Raw genomic sequence first — 17960 nt, 5'->3', positions numbered from 1 at the left:
ATCAAAAACATAACATAGAGATCCACACAGAGAAGGGCATAATAACATGTCATGCCCAAAACCATATTGATATTTACTTAAAAACAGTGGTTAATTTGTATTTTTAGTACAAGGAGGGACAAAACAAAAGTTAATGGGGTTAGATGAGGTATTGGGTCTAATAGACACAGTGTCATGATTGTCAAATCTCCAGAGGATTGCTTTGATGAGTATTGGGAATGGATTGTGATTGAGAGAACATACTCCACTTAGTAGATTTGGTCATGCCCGAAATCATGTTTGGTAATTACCTAAAAGCATATGATATGGTGTTAATTTGGGTTTTTTTAGTACAAGGAGAGACAATGAGGGCTTAAAACTCAAGTCAATGGGGTTTGGTGATGTATTGGGACTAATGGACCTAGTGGCATAATTGTTCCATTCACATATGATTGCTTTAATGAGTAATAGGAATGGATTGTGATTGAGAGAATATCCTCCACTTAGAATTTTTTGAAAGCTTGTGATATTGGGTTAATTTGGGCTTTTTAGTTCAAGGAGGAATAATGGGGGGGCTTAAAACTCAAGTCAATTAGTGGGGGGGGGGTTATGAGGGACTCAGCCACATGAACCTAGTTGCATGATTGTCGAATCTCTATAGGATTGTGTTGATAAGTAATGGATTGTGATTGTCAGAACATCCTCCACTTACTAGGGTTGGTCATGCCCCAAATCATGTTTGATAATTATCTAAAAGCATATTATATTGGGTTAATTTTACTTTTTAGTACAAGAGGGACGATGAGGGTCCACAAGTCAAGTCAATGGGGGTTTTATAATGTATTTGGCTTAATGGACCTAATGTTTTGATTTTCCAATCCCCATAGGGTTGTTATGATGATTAATGGGAATAGATTGTAATGGGAAGAACATACTCCACTTAATACATTTGGGAATGCGCAAAATAATGGCTGGTAATGATCTAAAAGCATATGATATGAGGTTAAGTTGAGCATTTAGTATAAGGAGGGACAATGGGGTCCAAAACTCAAGTCAATGAATTTGCACTACTACAAAAAAAAGGCCTAGGAAACCGGTTGAAAATGGCCTAGGAAACTGGACTATAACACATCTCCATCTCACAGGTGTCCTAGGTTAAGAGACCGGTTATAATGCCTGGTTTCTTTGTTTATTTAGGAGACTAGTTGGCAGGTAAAACCAGTCTCTTAGATAAGTGTATATATAATATGTAAAGAGGTTAGAAGACCATTTAACATAAAAAACCAGTCTCCTTACCTTACCCTTTGAAATTATTTATTGACCACAACCGGTTTCTTAGGTTTATTATACGTTATTTTAAGTAAAATGTTACAATATACATACATTATCCTGAATGTTCGGCTCCTTGTATATACGCTTCTTTTTTCTAATAAAACAATTTATTTAATTTTTTTTGACATGTTTGTAGAACAATTTATAAATAGCCACAATAATATTATTAAATATAAATTCTTGCTTGCTTTATTCATCATGTCAAAAAAATATTTGCTACATTTAATTTATATACAAAACCAATTTTATTCAAAGCATCAATTTCTTCCAATAATATCTTAAAATAAAGTTTCTATAATCTAATGATAGATACTAAAACTAAAATTCTAAAATAATCAAATAATATGTACAATTCAAACTTGACCGTCGTCTTCAATCTCCATTGTCTTGTGTTTGATTGTTTAAATAATTCACCCACATATCTCTTAGCTCGTCAATCATCTCTTGGGAATAAGTGCTAGAAATCCCTAGAAAGTACTACAAAATAATTTCAGATAATTATAATTAGAATTAGTATAAATATGTATTTTATTAGTATGAGCAACAGTAACATTCTTCTCGTTAATTCCTCATAAATATTTTCAATCCCAAAAAATTATTAGATGTTAATAGTGACGAAGTTACCTTATCACGAATTAATTGTCGTCTACTTGCAATAGTTTCAATCATGTAACGACAAACATAATAGCCACAATCCTTATAACCTAGAGCTTGACGAGGACACTGTCATGAAAAAGTTCAGATAAATCAACAACTGACATAACTATTTTAATTCAAATGTGTCATTACATATAGTATATTTTTAGATATATTATTACACAAACCTGTATCTTGTTCCACCTTACAGGATTCTTTTTCAATTTCTTTACGTCCTTTCGATGAACCATGCTGAACTAAACAATACCTCTAAGAAATTTTCACCTAATTAGATGAATACATTGATAATAAGATAACTATAAATATTAATAGACTATGATTAGGTTACATACTCATTGATGATCCGTTCAGCAAATTCATGGATATAGTCTGCTCCACTATGATCAAGCCAAAAAACTATTCCGTTCTAAGGGCTTATGGAAGCTAGCATCCAATGTCGTCTATATGCAAGTTATTAGCAAAGGCAAAAAAAAAATACTCATATACGCTAATTTATATCAAATTTCAATATATTACGCATACACACTTACTTTTCATGAAAAGGTGCAAAAAATAGTTGGTTAAGGTTCTTGCCTCCATTGCACCCGAAAACACGACATAAATAGTCATATCGATCTTCTTCTACAGTTCAAGTCCATGGAGCTAGATAATTAGGATCACAAAATCCATACACCCCGGATATGCCATCTTTCTGACATGATTCACTTAAGTGCCTAGCATAAAAAAAATTAAGCCCACAGAAACACTTATTAAAATTGTCAATTTTTTAGAAAAAAATCACAATTAAAAGTTAACTAAATACATACTTCATGTCCCTCGAAAAAAAAACATACTTCATGTGAATCGACATGTGAGCTGATCCCATCTCTCTCTGGAAGCACCAATGCAGCATGTCTTCATAATCAAGCCTTACCTCTTGCTCATTGTAAAACACGCTATCCGGGATCGATAATATGATGTTTCCATGCGCCCTTTTCATCAGCATAACTTCTTTCTTCAAAGTCTTCAACAAATCAGTGGTCAGCTTGGCATGATCCTTATCAGTAATGTCACACTTTTGAGTAGTTGATGTTTGTGAAGCTGGTGATTGTGAGACAACGACATTTACTGCATGCTTTTTATACTTACAAGCAAACAAAAAAATATGATTAATTGAGTTGCAAAAGCTACATTTGTAATTAAGGCATTTGTACTTGCATAACCTCGATAGGATTGTACCTTTGTCTTTGGAAAAATTAAGCGAGCATGCTAAGAAACAAAGGTACACATTGCTTGGCACGCTACACTACACTCCTCATTAGGACATGGCAATGGTGCAGTTGGCACAATATCTTTGGTAATAGAGACTCACCGATAATCGTGTGATAGAGATGTGAAGTGATTCAAAGTCACTTCTGTTGACCCCAGTATGTGCACTTGTCCGATTGCAACAATTAGAATCTCAAACTCATTCTCAATCGCCAAGCAACAATCATGAATACCCTGGTCGGATTCTTATAGACAAGAAACGAATATATAAGGTGTATAGGAGAGGAATGTGTATCAACCAGTAGTATCTATAATAGCATAAGCCAACGCCTTTAGATCTTCCCAAATAAAAGTCCCTAATGGAAAACCCATTTCACAGTTTAAAATCAACCATATTCCCATAACTTCCTCTGTTAACCTACACAGGGATATAATATCATTTCACATTCCCTAATGACTTGTTAATAAGTTCTCTTAGATGCCCACTTCTGCGACTTTTAGGCCATTATTGCAGCAACAGTGCAACCATGTTTTTTTAATGGTGTTGTTCCAAGTAGGGAAGGGAGAGGGGGTATATAGTTTTGCCTCTGCCATAAGAAAGGGCCTATTTCCTATTGACCTCTGATTTGATACATGACATCAGTTTGTGAGTTTGCTACTTCACAATGATAAATAAGACATGCAAAAAGTTTAAAGAGGCCGTTTGACTTCGTCAATAGGAGATAGACAAGCAATAGGAACTAATCTCATTACAGAAATATTAAATGAAATATCAACTCTGGAGACAGCATAGAGCCAACACTGACATTAAGAGGAGTTGGGCTATAGGTGAATTCAGCTCACATTGCCAAAAAGTGTGCTTTCAAATCATATATTTACAAGTTATATATTATCTAAAACCAGCAAAAATATTGGTAAATAATGCCATCTTCCAAAAATAATAATATATAAAAAGTGAAGAGCGTGTTGCAGATTGAAGACAATATTTACTCTGCAGGTCAAATAAGATAATTGTTCTGTTGTTCGAGATTCATCTGGTTAAATTTAAAAGCTTAAATCCCAAAACCACATAATGACTAAACAACAAAAACAACACCAAGAAGTAAATGCAAAAACTGTACAACCTAGAAAAATCTTAAAACAAACACATTTAAGACCTTAAAGTTAGCACAAACCAATCTTCCTAATAGGCTAACACCCCTCCCCTACCCTTTTTTCTTTATTTACCCTCCCAAAAAAATAAGCTAAGAAATGTGCAAGTTCTACTACTTCTAAGAAACACAACTATGTTATTTGGTTTAGAGAAGTTTGTGGATTTGGCATTCAAATGTGCAAGACGACAGAGCTAATAGGCCTAATATGGGTGAGGTTGTAAAAGATAATATTCTCAAAGATAATAATATATCCTAAAGATATTACAGGTAAACACTTCTAGATAGATAAATCCTAAATCTATCCTAACATGTTTACATTCTATGATTTCGCAGCATCTCCAAAAGTTATTATATTATTTCAACTTTTTTGAAACTACAAACAAGAAAATGGAGACAAAAGGTAATTTCCAGTTTTGTGTTTAATAAACAGTGATGTTTATTGCTTAATTCAGACCCAAATAATACAAGAATGAATTAGGTAGCAAAACAACAGCATTTGTAATTTCTCTTTGACAACTGAAGCAAAACTTCGATAAACCTTTTTAAGAAAGGCAAAAAGGCAATGTAAACCATAAGAGGATGAGATGAACTAGCCTCACTAATTCATATCCACATGTCCATACTTCCTAGAGTAGACTATGTTAAAGACTGTCATCCTTCTTGTCAATTAGCAAACAGAGAAACTCAGATAAACTGCAATTTAGTTGTTCACAGGAACATCATAAACATTACCATATTGGATAGAACAGTTGCCGCAATTCTAATTTGAAGAGAGGCTATTTAGAGACACGTGCGATGGTGAACAAAGAGAAATTAGATATGTTAAAATGATGTCCACCATGTCTTATAGTCGATACTCATATTGGATAGAACAGAGGTAATAAGAGAGATATGGAGGAGCTATAGAGTCTTCATACCTGAGGCAATTTATGTTCACTAACAGGTTTAGTGTCGTAGTCCATTTTGCGCAAATGAATACTCGTGGGGGAAGGATAAGGAAGCTGATAGTGAATCTCAGGTTCTTGTTGAGTCACTTGTTGAGTCACAGCATCCTCAGGCCAACGAACAATACAGCGCTTGGGCTCGGGCTATCGCTCTTGGTTTTGAGGTTGAGATTTCAAAGGGCTTAACATACCTTTAGACAATATAGAAAACCCATCACCTCTAGTTAGTAATTGAATGAAGAAGCCATCTTTTTGCCCTTGTCCAGTTAAGCTGCTTTGTTGTTTCCCTTCATATACTTGGCCATCTCTATGACCACCGAAACCACTAAACTGCCCACCACCTTGGCCACCAAAAGTCCCCATTAGACTTGCACCGGCCATAAATTGTTTCATTTGCTCTTGCGTTAAGCATGACATCATAAAAGACATCATAAATTGTTGGTTGTCTTTCATACGTCTCATCTCTGACCTAAGGTTAGTTATTTCGGCTCGCATCTGGCTGGGTGGTGTTGCTCTAGAAAATCCAAAGTACTTTGTGTTTGTGATGCCTGATCCAACACCCCTAACATATCCACCATGCTCGGGATTCTTGAGTGCTCTAGCCAAAATATTATCTCGACCACCCTCTATGACAACTTCACTTTTTCCCGATTGCGCCTTCAATGCATTCTTAAGATAATAGTGAAGAAACAAAAGCAAGTTAGAGTAAATAGGACAAAGATTTTAGATTTTTAAAAAATTTCAAAAGGAGATCTATTTTACGACTACATTGGTCGTTGCTATTTCACTAGGAACACTACAAGAGGGGGGGGTGAATTGTATGTGTAGAAATAAACGTAACTTTTTGCGAAAATTCAAACTTAAACAAATAAAAAAGCTAAAGGAACACAAGGGATTTTTAAGAGGAAAAACTTCTTGAGCCCGACAAGAAGAAACAACCTCGACCACTAGGGATTTTAAACTCAACTCTTTCACTAATTAGGCCAAACAACTTTGTTACAACCTAATTCTAGTCACGAGCCACACCTTGAGTTCCTAAACTCAAGTTCCTGAGCCACTATTCCCTTAACAACCGTTCCTCTCAACTTCACTCGAAGTTTTCTCACTCTCACGTGCTTTACTTAAAGCTTCTCTCTTACAGAACTTCACTCAAGTCCCCTTACCCCAAAAACCAAAATACAAATAAACGAATAAGCTTAGTGGAATTATAGTAAGAAAGCAAAGAACAAATGTCTATTATGAGAGAATGAAGGCACTGACACTTTAATTAGTTAAACTCACTAAATCACTTAGTCAGACACACTTTTGAACTTAATCAGACATTAATATTTATAGTGGTAGTAATTTAGAACGTGGGATTTAAAACATGTATTTGTGAAAAACCATTATCCCATGATGTTTCTTACCCCAAGGAACACGTTCCTCAAACATCTCATGATCCCATGATCACTGTTAGACGTGGGAGTGTTTTTAGTTACTGCTCCTCAATTATAGCAACCACTTTAAGCATTACTAGAAAATCTGGTTTAATCAAAAATAAATTAATTATTAAATATGAAATTAAATCATTTTAATAAAAATATTATCTTTAAATTACTTACGTAAAAACCAAAAAATATTTTTGTTGTCTTTGGAAAAATAAAATCTTTTCCTTAAAAAGATTTTCCATAAAATCAGATTTTTCCTTAAATAAAACGGTTACCTACATTCTAGGCATAATTTTCTCAACTGCCATCAATGTACCGTTGTAATGCTTCAACCTAATTCTAGTTCCTTTTAATTGTTATTTCCTTTAACTAATGAGTTTACTGTCAATTCGTCCGTTCATTACCAAGGAACAAACTATCATTCTCATACAAAACTGCCACAGTTCCTTACCATCTTTACTCGTTCCTTTACAATGGAATTAGAATTAAAAAGCCACGCTTTAGTCTTCTTGCTCCAATGTTGCTCCAGTACCAAATAGAGAAATATCTTCACTTAGTCTTCAAAATCCAAACTTGATTTCTTCCTCGACTTAGTATTCTCTTTATTCCTTTCAATGATACCTTGAAATTCACTCACTTAAACAACTTGTTAGTCCAGTACTTAGTTTGCATCTTTGTTCCTTTATCATCATCAAAACTATGGTTCAACAATTTCCCCCTTTTGATGATGACAACAAAGGTACAAACTAAGGAAATAACAAATAACATAAGCGAATGAAAAAGAAAAAATAATAAAACAGGAAATGAATGAAAAAACAGGATTAAGTATCTTAATTTTGATTTTTCATTTACCTTTTAAATTAAGAAACTTAATTTTGATTTTTTCATTTACCTTTACTGCTACGTAAATTTTTTAATTTTTATTTTAGTTATTAGTTTGTTCCGGAATCTTTTTCCCCCTTTGTCATCGTCAAAAAGATCAAACTCTGTGTGATTTCATGAATAGTGATCAAGACCTTGAGACCATGAACAAGCACCATAAAAATGGTTAAGTTAGGATATGCAAAGGTTAGACTAGCTCAAACATCAATCACAGAATACTAGCCATTCCAAGTAAAAAATTATGCACAAAAATCACAAACGAAGACAAAAATAGCAAAAGTCATGTATTTATAGCACTTGTTCCTTAAAGGACAAAAAAAACAAAGAAAGAAAAGAAAGAAAAACAAAGCCAAGTAGTCTTGTTCCTTGAAGAGAAACAAGAACTAAGCACTAGGAAGGGAAGGGGAATGGTGTTCCTCAACAACTTCTTCTTCAACCACATCCTCCAACTTCTTCATCACCACTCCATGGTACTCATCAAGTTGCTGCTTCAAACTCTCAATGGCTTGGGTCATTGCCTCTATCTTCTTTTGTTAGTCAATCATCGTATCACTAAGAACTTTCATTAAACTCAGCATCTTATCAGTTTTGGCATCTAAAGTCCAGTGGAGGTGATTATAAAACTTAATAATGTGTTGTGCAGGAAGACATACCTCATTTACTCAGCCACAATCGTCTGAAGGAACTTGTTCCTCTCCCTTAGAACTAGAGGCAGTAGGTGGTTTTGATGGAGGAACTGGGGTGGTTTCTTGTGAAGGACCAGCTGTTCCTGGAATAGAAATAGATGGAGAACTGGTGGTATAAATGGGAGGAAGAAAAGGTACTGGTGGTGGAAGATTAGTAGAGGTGGTGGAGAAAGGATTGGGGCCAGTCATCTCATCTTTTAACAATTCAAAGCTAGAAGGAATAGAGAAGGATGAGGGAGAGATGGAAGAGAGTATAGTTTGGGGAACAGAGATTTTTGGTGAGGGTGGTGGATGTTTGTGCCTTAGGAGAGTTATGTTCCTGTTCCTCTGCATTAGATAGGACTAAAGGAGAGTCCTTGTTGGAAGGAACAGGGGCAGTTTGAGCAATTTTCAATCTAGAGCTCTGCCGAACTCTTTTGGGAACATGTGGGGTAGGCTTTTAAGCTATGGTTTTGCGCCTCTTGGGTTTCTGTTCTTTAGGTTCTGTGGGGGCAGGACCTTGTTCCTCCAGAATGACTTCAGCCAGTTCCTCTGCTACGGCCCTAGGCAGTTTCCTCTTGCTATAGGAACTGGGAGCAATTTTCCCTTTAGTTAACACTCCCTCTTGCACAAAGAGATCCAAACCATGCAATGTTTTCTCATTGAGAATATTTCCTTGCTTTATTCCCAGTGTAGGCCATCCGGTTATTTTTACTTTAAAGTGATGAAGTAGAGTAGTAATTAAAGCTCCATAGCCAACAACATAATTATTTTCAATGCAATGAGTGAGATATTAGATAAAGAGAGTAGGAAAGTTTATTTGGATGTGGTGGTCAAGGCAAAACATGTAACACATATCCAAGAGACCCACTTAATTCCTCTTTTTAGTTCGAAGAATGAGTGCTCTCCAAACCAGGTTAAACAGAATTTTGTGGACAGAAGAGAGAAGGTTATGGTTGATTTTGTTTTGGCCAGCAGTTCCCCCAAAAGATTCAACAATCTTGTCTTGGGGAAAATTAGGAAAGGAAACAGTTCCTTTCCTCTTAAAATACACATCAGTTCCTTTGCAAGGAACTTCCCAAATTTTTGCCAAGGTTTCTTTAGAAAATTTTATTTTCTTCCCACTTACTTTAGTAGTACAAATTCCATCAGTGTTGTTGAAATTACCACAAAATTCATCCATAGCTAAAGGAACTAAGGCATTGTTAAATGCGGTTTCAAACAGGCATTCCATACCCTGTTCCTTTAGGATGTCGGTCAAATCATTGAATTTTACCTCTTTTGCCCACTCTAAATCAACACAAAAACCTAAAACATACCTTGATTCACTTCTTTCTACGCGTTTCTTGGAGGAAGAAGCAACAGTTCCTTTGGAAGGAACAGGGGTAACTTCTTCTTCCCCCTTAGCTTATTCCGGGGATTCTTCTTCATCATCCTCCCCAATTAATTTTCGTCTTCTCACACTTCTTCTTGGTGATTCCAATTTTTGTTCTTCTTCCACCATGGAAGTTTCTTGAATTTGTTCGATTTCAAGGGTTTTTGATGGAGAAGAAGGGTTTTCCATTTTCGAGGGTTGAGAAGATTTTGTGTTTGGAAAAGGTGAATTGCGAGAGGTTTTTGCCATTTTGTGAAGTGAATTTGGGTTTTTATGGTGTGTGAAGGGGTGTGAAGAAGATGAGTAATGGTGAAGATGAAGCGACTAAGGAACACGGTTTTGGGATGAAAGAAAGAGAAAAATGCATGTAAGAGTAGATGAGGCGTTACACGCGGAAAAATTAAAGAAAAAATAAGAGAAAAATAGATACAAGAGAATCATGATTTAATCAAATCTGATTCTTATATTTTTGGGATTTTCGGATCTTTTACTATTTTTATGGACTTTTTAATTTTTGAAAAGAAAATTAACTCTAAGGAACTTGTGCTATAGGAACAACTTATGCTTAATTTCAACGTTCTTCATATTATGCATGTTTCTTTAACTTAGGAACAATAAGGGGAGTATTATGTGACATTTGTGAGTGGTTTTATTCCTTTGAATCCATGTTTATGTTTTTAAAATCTCAATTTGCAATGGTCTTAGGCAATTAATCACAATCATTCAATATCACATAGAGTAAGTCAAATCAATTCAAACATGAGGGATTGGAACAGGAATAATTTACTTAAGTTTTATTAAGCCTAACTCAAGCCTTAATTTTTCATATCTATCTCTTTGTAGAGGCTTAGTTAGTATATCAGCAATTTGATTTTCAGTTTGACAAAACTCAAGTTTAATCAAACCTTTTTCCACATTTTCTTTTATAAAGTTATGTTTGATATGTATATGCTTAACTCTTGAATGATGCATTGGATCTTTTGAAATACTAATGGCACTAGTATTATCACAATAAATAGGAATACAATTAAAGTTTATTTCATAGTCACAAAGTTGTTTTTTATCCAAAGCATTTGAGAGCAACATGCAGCAGCAGCTACATATTCTGCTTCAATAGTGCATAAAGCAACTGTGTTTTGTTTCTTGGTGCTCCAAGAAACTAAACTATGACTAAGAAATTGAACCATACTTGAGGTGCTAGATTTTCCTATTTACAAGATCTCCAGCATAATCAGCATCAACATATCCTCTTAACTTAAATGTATCACTTCTTGGATAGTAGAGTCCAAGATCATCTGTTCCTCTAAGGTATCTACGAATTCTCTTCACGGCGGTTAGATCAGATTCCTTGGGATTAGCTTGAAATCTAGCACACAAACTAACACTAAAAGTTATGTCTGGATGACTAGCAGTTAGATACAAAAGTGAACCAATCATTCCCCTATATTTTGTTTGATCAACACTTGTTCCTATGGAGTCTTCATCTAATCTAGTTGAAGTTTAGGAGTGTGATTTATTTTGAGTTTCGAGGCCATATTTCTTTAATAGTTCCTTTATGTATTTTTGTTGGTGAACAATTATTCCTTTTCAGTTTGCTTAATTTGTAACCCAAGAAAGAAATTTAACTCACCCATCATACTCATTTCAAATTCATTACTCATGAGATTTGAGAATTCTTTGCATAATGTTTCATTTGTTGCTCAAATATGATGTCATCAACATATATTTGAACAAGTAAAATGTCAGTTCCTTTCGATTTTAGGAACAAGGTTTTATCCACCTTTCCTCTTTTAAAGTTGTTTTCTAAAAGGAATTAGATAATCTCTCATACCATGATCTAGGCGCTTGCTTTAACCCATAAAGAGCCTTGTCAAGCTTGTAGACATGGTTTGGGAGATTATTGCTTTCAAATCCAGGGGGTTGTTCAACATATACATCTTCATTTAAATAGCCATTTAGAAATGCACACTTAACATCCATTTGATATAATTTAAATCCCATATAAGCAGCAAATGCAATTAGAATTCTAATGGCTTCTAATCTAGCAACAGGAGCAAAGGTTTCTTCATAGTCATTCCTTCTTGTTGATTATAACCTTTTACTACAAGTCTAGCTTTGTTCCTGACAATGGTTCCATACTCATCTAGTTTATTTCTAAACACCCATTTTAAGCCAATTACTTTTTGTTGTTTAGAAGAAGGAACTAGATACCATACCTTGTTTCTTTCGAACTCATTTAATTCAGCTTGCATGGCAGTGATCCAATCAGAGTCAGTTAGGGCTTCTTCATGATTTCGTGGTTCCATCATTGATAGGAACGCATGAAATGCACAAAAATTCCTTAACTGAGATCTAGTTTGCGTACCTTTGGATATGTCACTTATTATGAGTTCCACTGGATGTGACTTTTGTTGTCTCCAAGGTTTTGGTTGAAACTCTCTTGTAGGAACAGGTTGTTCCTCGTGAGTTCCTTGAGTAGATGAGGAGCTATGATCAGTTGTTCCTCTGTTAGCAATGGTAGACTCAGTTCCTTCAACTTGAGGAATAGGAACAACTTCTTCACCTTGAGGAACAGGAACATCATTGTTATGATTGTTTTCATTTTCTTCGTTCCTTTCCTCTTTTATTTCTTCTTCTTCATTTGAATCTGCATTTTTCTCATTTGGTCGTACCAACCCAATCTCATAGTCATCAACCTGTATGCTTGGATTGTATTTGTCAGATTCATAAAGATTATGTGAATACTTTCTTCAACACACATAGTTCGTTATTGTAAACTCTATAAGCTTTACTATGTGATAAGTATCCTAAGAATATTGCTTCATTACTCATTGCATTAAATTTTCCAAGATTATCTTTCCCTTATTATGAACAAAAACATTTGCAACCAAATTTCTAAAATAAGTGATATTGGGTTTCTTTCCAAAGTAAAGCTCATAAGGACTTTTGTTAATGATAGGTCTCATCATGGCACGATTAATTATGTGACAAGCAGTATTAACAGCTTCAGCCCAAAAGTTCCTTGGAAGTTCACTAGCAATTAGCATGGTTCTAGACATTTCTCCAAAGTTCTATTTTTCCTTTCCACAACCCCATTTTGTTGTGGTGTCCTAGGGCAGAAAAATTATGATCCAGGCCATGATCTCTGCTTAAGTCATCAAATTTATAATTTTCGAATTCTTTACCATCATTTGATCTAATATGCATTATTTTGTCACCACTCAAATGTTAAACTCTTTTACCAAAGACAAGGAACTCATCATAAGTCTCATCTTTACTAGAGAGGAAAATAACCCATGTATACCTAGAGTAATCATCCACAATAACTAATACATACCTCTTCCACTTCTACTTTGAATTCTCATAGGTCACACACAAGTCCATATGAATTTCTAATGGTTTATGGTGCTTACTATAGTTTTAGATTTGAAAGAGGATCTAACATGCTTTCCACGGGCACATGCATCACAAACTTGATCAATATGAAATTTTATAGATTGTAATCCCAAGACGAGATCTTTTGATCTAAGTTTGTCAAGTAATGAGAAGCTAGCATGTCCTAGACGCTTATGCCAAAGGAGTGAATCATCTTCAATTACACTAAGACACGTTAGGTTGATTTTAGGAACAAGATCAAGATCCACAATATATGTGTTCCCTTTCCTTGTTCCTTCTAAGATAAATTTCTTAGTTTAATGTTAATGATCAAGCATTTTTCGTTATTAAATTCGAGAACATTTCCCTTATCACAAAATTAGGAAATACTCAATAGATTATGTTTTAGACCTTCAACTAAAAATACATTTTCAATGGAGTGTGATGGTGACTTACCAACTTTTCCCATGACAACTATGTTACCTTTCATATTGTCACCAAATTTCAATCTTCGACCTTCGTAGGTTGAGAGTGAGAGAAACTTAGTTTTGTCTCCTGTCATATGCTTGGAACAACCACTATCAAGATACCATGTGTTGTTCCCCTCACTCCAACCTGCAAAAATCAACTAATTTTAGTTGTAGGAACCCTCTTTCGTGGGTTCCTGTTCTTGACTAGGACTTGATTTGACAACCCATTTCTTGTTACTTATCTTCAATTTTTGCCAATCATTTCAGTTTTTAGTTGACATTGATTTATGTAATGACCTACCTTTCCACAGTACATACAAAATTTATCACTAGGTAGGTCAACATATTTCTTGTCTTGCCTTTTCTTGTAGTTTTCAAAACCAAACCTTTTTTCTTTTAGTTGTGGTTCTCAATCCACTTAGGAACAGCCATCGTTTTGCCTCTGTTCCTTGCACAAAGTTTCCTTTTAAGATTACAGATCTGTTCCATCAAAACAATTTTTTTTTATTCAAATTTTCGATCTCAGATCTGTATCCTTTCAAAGGAGTTGATCTAATATCAAAGGAACTTAGAACAGGGACAAATTCCTTTAAGTGCGAAATTTCTAAATTTATTAGATAATTTGCATTTCACACTCTCATAATATTCTTTGATTTTTAAGTTTTTATCAAACAAATCAAAGAATCTAGTTTCAACATCTGTTCTCATTTTCTTAAGCCATTCTATGTGTTCTTTGCTGACTTTAAGAGATTATTCAGTTTGTTCACGTTTTTCACGTTCATCTCTACATTCAAGAATTGCATCATAAAGAAGATCATATATTTCAGGCCTAGTTTTGCAATCTAAGTCTGACTCAAGTCATGTTGGCTTACCTCAACATTTTCTTCATCTTCTTTTTCATCAATGTTTGCCATGAGGCAAAGATTTGTTGTTTCTTCAGTTTGTTGTTCTTCTTCCTCTTCCGTCTCTGAATCTCCCCAAGCAGCTATCATTGCCTTACGAATGTTTGCCTTAGAGAAGGATGCCTTGGATCCTTTGTTCCTTTCAGCAAAACGTTCCTTGTTCCTATCTCTGGTTTTATCATTTTTCCAAAGTAGACATTCCTTGATGAAGTGATTTGTACTCCCACATTTATGACAAGCAGCTTTGTTAGAAAACTTTTTAGTTTTACCTTTGAAGTTCATGTTCTTCATGTTCCTATAATCTTTCGAAATTTTCGAACAATGAGAGCTACTTCCTCTTCTTCTGATTCAGAGTCATCTTCATCATCTGCTTTGAGAGCAATGGTATTTGATTTGGAGCTTTCACCATACTCAGTGTCAAGGTAAAGCTCATGAGTCGTAAGTGACCCATATAGCTGTTCGAAGTTGAACTTAGTGAAATCTTTTGTTTCTTGTAAAGTAGTGACCTGAGCCATCTATCCGTGCTTAGGAATACTCCTAAGAACCTTTCGAACTTGTTCCTCTGATGAAATAAACTTTCCAAGAGAAGCTAACTCATTAATAATGTTAGTAAAACGAGTAAACATCTCTTGAATGCTTTCCTTGGTCTTCATGGAGAACAGTTCATATTGAATCATCAGTAAATCAATTTTAGATCTTTTGACTTCATTAGTTCCTTCGTGAGTTGCTTCTAGTAAATCCCATATCTGCTTTGCGGTTTGCATCCCATGATCCTATTTTGTTCATGGGGTCCAAGTCCATAATGCAGCTTTGTCATATTCAGAGAAGGGTTTCAGAATTACCTCATTTTTGTCATTAGTAGTTGCGACCTCGAAATCACCAACTTCAATCACTCTCAGTACCTGGTAGTTTTCAACCTTGATGAATATCTCCATTCGGTTCTTCCAGTAGGAGTAGAAATTCCCATTGAACATGGGAGACTTTTCCGTGGAGTAACCTTCCTCAAGTTTTTCGGTGCTGTTCGTTGTTCCTTGGATCTTTTTCTCAATAGGGTTTCCTATCTTTCGTGAGTTCTTGCTCTGATACCAATTGTTATTTCACTAGGAACACTACAAGAGGGCGAGTGAATTGTATGTGTAGAAATAAACGTAACTTTTTGCGGAAATTCAAACTTAAACAAATAAACAAGCAAAGGAACATAAGGGATTTTTACGAGGAAAAACATCTTGAGCCCGACAAGAAGAAACAACCTCGACCACTAGGGGATTTTAAACTCAACTCTTTCACTAATTAGGCCAAACAACTTTGTTACAACCTAATTCTAGTCACGAGCCACACCTTAAGTTCCTAAACTGAAGTTCCTGAGCCACTATTCCCTTAACAGCAGTTCCTCTCAACTTCACTCGAAGTTTTCTCACTCTCACTTGCTTTACTCAAAGCTTCTCTCTTACAGAACTTCACTCAAAGTCCCCTTACCCCAAAAACCAAAATACAAATGAACGAATAAGCTTAGTGGAATTATAGTAAGAAAGCAAAGAACAAATGTCTATTATGAGAGAATGAAGGCATTGACACTTTAATTAGTTAAACTCACTAAATCACTTAGTCAGACACACTTTGGAACTTAATAAGACATTAATATTTATAGTGGTAGTAATTTAGAACGTGGGATTTAAAACATGTATTTGTGAAAAACCATCATCCCATGATGTTTCTTACCCCAAGGAACACGTTCCTCAAACATCCCATGATCCCATGATCACTGTTAGACGTGGGAGTGTTTTTAGTTACTGCTCCTCAACTATAGCAACCACTTTAAGCATTACTAGAAAATCTGGTTTAATCAAAAATAAATTAATTATTAAATATGAAATTAAATCATTTTAATAAAAATATTATCTTTAAATTACTTCCGTAAAAACCGAAAAATATTTTTATTATCTTTGAAAAATAAAATCTTTTCCTTAAAAAGATTTTCCATTAAATCAGATTTTTCCTTAAATAAAACGGTTACCTACATTATAGGCATAATTTTCTCAACTGCCATCAATGTATCGTTGTAATGCTTGAACCTAATTCTATTTCCTTTTACTTGTAAGTTCAGTGTCAATTTGTTCGTTCCTTACCAAGGAACAAACTATCATTCTCATACAAAACTGCCATAGTTCCTTACCATCTTTACTCGTTCCTTTACAATGGAACTAGAATTAAAAAGCCTCGCTTTGGTCTTCTTGCTCCAATGATGCTCCAGTACCAAATAGAGAAACATCTTCACTTAGTCTTCAAAATCCAAACTTGATTTCTTCCTCGACTTAGTATTCTCTTTGTTCCTTTCAATGATACCTTATAATTCACTCACTTAAACAACTTGTTAGTCCAGTTCTTAGTTTGCATTTTTGTTCCTTTGTCATCATTAAAACTAGGGTTTAACAGTCGTGTTACTATTCCATCTTTCACAAGTGAATGATCTCTAATCCATAACTCATGGCGAGGCACTTGATCGACGTGGATCCCTTGTTTTAGAAGCTCATTCGCCTAACATTACATATAAACATATTTAGAATACTTAACAAAATCAATGCCCTATAAGGTAATCGATATTCACATAGCTTACAATCTCATCTTCATAGCATTGTTACCCACGGGAGCTTCCTCGATAGTGTAACACCCCCACTGACCCGAACCCTTCTTTATTCGATAAAGCTTAGGTTTTGGGGGAGGAAAATAAAACTACGAGGGTTCGACTCGACGGGTGGCGCTACCGCCGCAATTATCTCCTTGGAAATAAATGCAAGGCTAAATTAAAAAAAAAAACTAAACTCAAATTCATTAATCATTATAACTAAGTAAATCGTTCATTAAACATTACTAATTAATTGAATATTTCAGAGAGACAAGTTCCTAAAAATCAGAAAAACTGAGTAATTCCAACTCCATCCCGTAAAATACTTAAGTTGAAAATACTTTGTAAAATAGTAGATTAATAGTTTTGGAAGTCATAGCACATATACACATATATATACATTGAATAATCACATCATTAATTCAAATAATCTAGTTATTCAAGGAGAGGAAAGAGAACGCCAGTAAGCCGGGGTCAATCCCCTGTAACCACCTACGGATAAACATAATGGCCATAATAATAGAGTCCCTAGTGTGCACACCCCTTCTACTTGGATCACAATAATATAGAAGGAAGACAGTAATAGAATAATCGGCATAGTAACCAGAGAACCTATAGGGGCCGCTGAACCACTCATACAGGGCAACCTGTTCATCATTTTCCTCCGATATTTTACTTTACGTGATTATCTTTTAATCAAGTCATCACATAAATCATGTACACATTTACGTCATCTTGTTCAATTTATGTCATCTTTTTCAATCTACGTCATTTTGTTCAATACAGTGTGAACATATTCAATCCATCATAATCTCAATCCATTCATAGAGATTTCTATAATTCATTTCGTAAACACAACCATCACTTGAGTTCATTTATCACTTCAGATTCATAATTATTTCAATATCACAAGTCTGTATTAATACC

The 17960-nt window shown here is 34.8% G+C and overlaps 1 long non-coding RNA gene across 1 annotated transcript; it reads right to left on the bottom strand.

Moving 5' to 3' along the window:
- Positions 1–1466: 1466 nt before the first annotated feature.
- On the bottom strand, positions 1467–8451 carry LOC104887112 (uncharacterized). The gene is made up of 7 exons (XR_007271100.2): positions 7193–8451; positions 5288–5983; positions 2802–3461; positions 2301–2681; positions 2136–2217; positions 1936–2034; positions 1467–1788 (listed from the first exon to the last, which is right to left on the bottom strand). It is a non-coding gene; the product is annotated as an uncharacterized LOC104887112 (long non-coding RNA).
- Between the last annotated feature and the right edge of the window lie 9509 nt (positions 8452–17960).

Source organism: Beta vulgaris, chromosome 2 (genome assembly GCF_026745355.1).
Source record: "Beta vulgaris subsp. vulgaris cultivar EL10 chromosome 2, EL10.2, whole genome shotgun sequence".
NCBI lineage: Eukaryota > Viridiplantae > Streptophyta > Magnoliopsida > Caryophyllales > Amaranthaceae > Beta > Beta vulgaris.
The sequence above is the reverse complement of the archived record's forward strand: the minus strand, read 5'-3'. Positions and strand labels throughout refer to the sequence as shown.